The following is a 4,664-nucleotide window of genomic DNA, read 5'->3' as shown; positions in this document are numbered from 1 at the left end:
CTATTCTTGCTCCTTGCAAGATTTCAGAAATCTTAATGGTTTCTCCATTTGCTGTCTCTACTAAACATTCTTGTGGTAGTTTAGTTAATGATTGATTAGGAGTTTGCAAAATGAAGTATTAATAAAACTTTGGTTGGCACCAGAGTCAAAGAATACTTTAGCAAAAATATCATTAACTAAAAACGTACCAGCAATGACGTCCGGAATTAGTCTAGCTTCATCTGCAGTTAGAACGAATGCTCTCGCATTTTTAGTGTTCTTATTGTTTGCAGCTGGGGCTAACTTTGGACAGTTTGTCTTAATATGACCTTTTTCTCCACAGTTGTAGCAGAATCCATTACTGGATTTCTTCTTGCAATTCTCTTCCTTGTGTCCTGGGGCCTTGCAAAAATTACAATAAATAGAGCATCTTCCAGAATGCTTTTTCTTGCAGTTTCTACAGTATGGTGCAGAGATAGAACCTATATTCCTACGGTTGGAATTCCTCGAACGGAATTCTTGAGTAAGCCTTTGGGTTAGGTTTCTCCTCTGGTCTTCTTCTCTAGTTCTTACTAGTTCATCAGTCAAGGTATTGGCTAGTTCTACAGCTTCCTCTATGGTTTGGGGTCTAGCTGCCTTGACTACATGTCTAATCTCTCCAATTAATCCCCAGATGTAACGGGAGATTAACACTGGTTCAGGTGATGCAAGGGTAGGTACTATCCTAGCATATTCAAAGAATGTGGTAGTGTAACCCTTACTATCTACCCCGACCATTCTAAGATTCAGAAATTTATTTGCTATTTGTTCCTTTTCATTAGGAGGGCAGAATTTCCTTTCTACCATATTTTTGAATTCCTCCCATTCCATGTTATAAATTCTATCACTTCCTCTTGACTGGAGGATAGTGTTCCACCATTCTAAGGCTGCGTTTTTAAACAGATTTGAAGCAAACATTATCTTATCTTCTTCAGCACATTTACTTATTTTCAGAACAACCTCAGTTTTCTCTATCTAGCGTAGGGCTGCAATGGGTCCTTCATTGCCCGAGAATTCTATTGGCTTACAGGACCAGAATTCTTTGTAAGAACAACCATATGGCATGGTTTTTCTTCTTTTGGGAATGGGCGCTTGAAGTACGGGTCCATTGTTCACGCTGTGTTCTGGTTCACTTGGTCGTTTACTGCTATGCTTACTTTTATTATTCGCTTCTTGAACTGTTTGAATAATAAGTGGCATTGCATCTATAATTCCTTGTGCCACTATGTGTTGAACGGCACTATTATCCATTTGATTTCCATTTTTGTTTGGATTCTCATTAACCACGTTATTGTTACTCTGGTTATCGTTATTCAGATTATCCTGATTTTCCTCGTCGGCCATCTGAATTTTACACAATTACCAAATATTAATATCACAAATAATATTTGAATATAGCCAATCACATGACACGCACTTTTAACCAAAAACGTCGAGCATTGCGACTTTTACTCTATTTATATAGTATGCATCATTACACACCAGTACTGAAATTTAAATTACAATACCGACTGAAATGTAAAGCTACAATATTAATAGTAGGCATCCATAGTGTTTTTTTTTTCATACACACATATATTATTATATTATTATTACTACCGTTCCTGTCATCACATTCACTGATATGGATTCATCCAAAAATCCATATTACGCTCATCGTATTTCCATACGAGGCGTTCTCCCACCTGTCGCATTCTCTCACTGCTTTCTAAAATTTCCTCCCCAAAAGTCCTAAGTTCTTGGACATTTTCTACACTCATTGGGGGTGCAGGTTCTAGGACTGGGTTTGGAATTTGTGGTACGGGTTCCTGATACGGAGGCATAGGGGTCTGGTACGGGTATGGATTCTCTAAAATTTCCCTAACATATGCATCACTAATGTTGTAGGGATCTTGAGGATTTAACCCTGGGTAAGCTCCTAAGTTGGATATTGGCACATTTTCCTGTATTGGGTTCTGTTGCACGTAGTCCCTAACATCGTTCCACCAGGGGTCGTAGTTGTTTGGGTCTAGGGGATCTGGTGCAGGTACCCTAGGTATCTCCTCCGGGTTGTACTCAGGCATTTCTATCTGGTTTTCTACTTCCATGGGTTGGTCAGGATTTTGTGGTTGGGGTGCTAGCATTTGTTCCAGGTTTGGGTCAGCAGCAGTGGTTGCTAAAATATGGATATTAGCGATACCCCTATTGAGCATATCCTGATTATAAGCATCAGTCTCTCTTTTTGCTGCGGCTAACACTCGCTGCTCCTGCAACTTTTTCATTCTTTTCCTACACTCGTGCGCTCCCCTACTGAACCATCCCCTCTTTTTCTGAGGAATTGGCTCTTCAGACTGAGCCTTAAACACAAAGATTCCTTCTTCTGTGTCAGCAGAATACCCTGAGAGGGCAGGCTGAGAAGAGGAGGTGCCTTCGCTCCTAGGCGAACCAGACAGTTGACGATAGGTGTCAGAAGGTCCTTGGTCGCTCATACTGTAAACTAACAAATAGTCAGATAACACATAGCAAGAAATACAATTATACACGTATTTCCATAATTTATTTCCTAACACTTTGAATTTTGATGTCAGCAGAACACTTCTGTGGCTGAATCAGTGGCATAGCTCTGATACCACCTTCTGTCACAACCCCCGATCCCTATCTCCCGGGAACGGGCGGCCGCGAGCCAGTTTCGGTGGTATCACGTTATTAATCAATTTGGCAGCGGAAATTTTCATCAGGACCGTAGCTAGGAAATGTTAAATCATAGTAAACCACCTCGTTTAATAATATTAAACATATGGGTAAAACCCAAGTTTTCAATACACACGTTTCATAGGAATAAATCCTATTTATTTATTAAAAACATCTCTTTTATTCTTAGGTAACTTTATTGCCACTTTTCCAAGCCTTCAGTGCTGTCCAGCTGGCTTCTATTTGGCTTTCACATATTGTTACCTGAAATGCGTTTTAAAAACATTTTGTCAGTGGAAAATACTGGTGAGTGAATCCCAGTTTAATAAAGTTTAAATAAAATCATTTTCACAGTGTACAGTTTTGAGGGCGCATCCGCAATTACATTTGTTTACAGGTAATACCAATTAACATCCATGGTACTGTCATCTGAGTTATGGTCATGTTACTCCTCTCCCCAGGTGGTAACAAATTTTGTATACAAAACCCCAAATATACCATCATAATTGTACCCTTACAAATACTCAATAACTGTCTTTCACATGAAGAAATATTTAAGGTTTTATAAAAACAGTTTGCAAAAAGGAGATTACTCACATTGCTGTCTTAGGTTATTCTTTAGGGTTTCCTGGTGAATATCTATAATTTACACAAATGCACGTGTGTTAGTATAATAACCCATTTTAACATTAGTAATACCCTCCCCGAGACGGCATTCCAACGACTACGTCGGGCAGAACCACGACAGCCGTTACGGAACCCTAGATAAATCGGGCAGCGTATCTAATACGTCTCCAGGGGTTATAATACTTACATCGTAGCAGAACCTCGCTATTTTAGGGGGTATAATACCCGGGTATAGTAACGCCACTACAGAATTTTAGTGAGAAAGAAAGAAATTGAGCGAACAGACTGAAGGCCCGTTGCCTTCTATTTATAGGGCTGATATCGCGTCTTCACGCGGCCCGCGTTAAGTAAGGCTAACCCTTACACGGCCCGCGTCAACCTCCGGTCAACGTATAGCTTGGCCCGGTCACCCTCTAGACCTGACACGGTGTTGACACGTGTCAGCTCCGGGTCGTGCCACAATTCAGGACACTCGCGGCCCGCATGAACTTAGGCTATCTTATACGCGGCCCGCATGAACTTATGATTTCAGCGGAGTCTGGTTGCACTCTAATGCGGCCCGTGTTAAGTTGAGGTGAGGTCAATGCGGCCCGCCTCAACTTAATAATTATTGTTTTTAACGAGTTAACGTCAACCCGCGCGTTGCGGCGGGATGTTGACTATAATGTTTTAGTATCAATATATGAGAATCAGAAATTTTTAAGCTTATGCAAAACATTATATTCATTTTGCTTTTAGGCCCACAACACAAAACCAAAAAAGTTTTGAAGAATATATTAGCGTCGCGCTAAATCATTAGAAATAATATTCTCAAAATTTTATACACCAAAATTTATTCCCAAATTTTATTTCAAACTTATATGCTAATTGATGCATAACATATTATAAGAAAAGTTTATAAAATTTCTGTAGTAGAGACTGAAAACAAAAGTTTATATTATAAATAAAATAAAAGCTATTTTCTTTTTATTATTATTTTAGGGTAGAAAATCGTAACAATTGGCATGATAACTTCTTTTTGTTATTTTTGTTAAAATACAGTATCCATATTAATGCTAGACAGATTTTTTTTTTTTTACCTAAAAGAGCAAAATTAATAGCAACACAAATTAATATATTAATATGAATATCAAAAATAAAAAAAGGAGCAAAACCCATACATGGTACAGGAAAACCACCCACCACCCCGTGTAAAAAACAACTACCTTTATCCAAACCAGACCCTTCATCCATCTCTCTCTCTCTCAAAAATCAATGTCTCCCTCACAGCCACCACAAACGGCACCTCACATCACACTCTCTTCCCCACAACCCACAACAACAAAGTCATAGACGAAACCCCTGTGTGT

This window comes from Helianthus annuus, chromosome 16 (assembly GCF_002127325.2).
Source record: "Helianthus annuus cultivar XRQ/B chromosome 16, HanXRQr2.0-SUNRISE, whole genome shotgun sequence".
Classification (NCBI taxonomy): Eukaryota; Viridiplantae; Streptophyta; class Magnoliopsida; order Asterales; family Asteraceae; genus Helianthus; species Helianthus annuus.
This window is presented reverse-complemented; position numbering follows the sequence as displayed.